This window comes from Octopus bimaculoides, chromosome 13 (genome assembly GCF_001194135.2).
Source record: "Octopus bimaculoides isolate UCB-OBI-ISO-001 chromosome 13, ASM119413v2, whole genome shotgun sequence".
Taxonomy (NCBI): domain Eukaryota; kingdom Metazoa; phylum Mollusca; class Cephalopoda; order Octopoda; family Octopodidae; genus Octopus; species Octopus bimaculoides.
In genome coordinates, this window is record NC_068993.1 from 63271873 (window position 1) to 63272360 (window position 488).

Consider the following 488-nt stretch of genomic DNA (forward strand, 5'->3'; position numbering starts at 1 on the left):
GAAGAACAAGGAAATAACAGAACCACCACCACCACCACCACCACCACTACAAACATCACCATAGCCATCACTACCACCACCACCATTATCACCACCTCCATCACCCTCACCACTATCACCACCGCCGCCACCACCACAACCATCGCCACAACCACCACCACCACCATCACACCACTACCACCATCACACCACTACCACCACCTTCACACTACTACCACCACCTTCACCACTATCACCACCACCACCACAACAACCACCACCACCACCATCACACCACTATCACCACCACCACCACTACAACCACCACTACCACCATCACCCCCACCAGTAAAATCAGCCACAATCTGAATAGCTTCAAGAACAACTGCAACAAGACCAACAAAAGCAACATCAAAAAATAGAAGAAGCACCAGAGGGAGAGAGAGAGAGAGAGAGAGAGAGAGAGGGTGGGAGACAAGATTTGACCGGTTCCTCATGATAAGACTGTG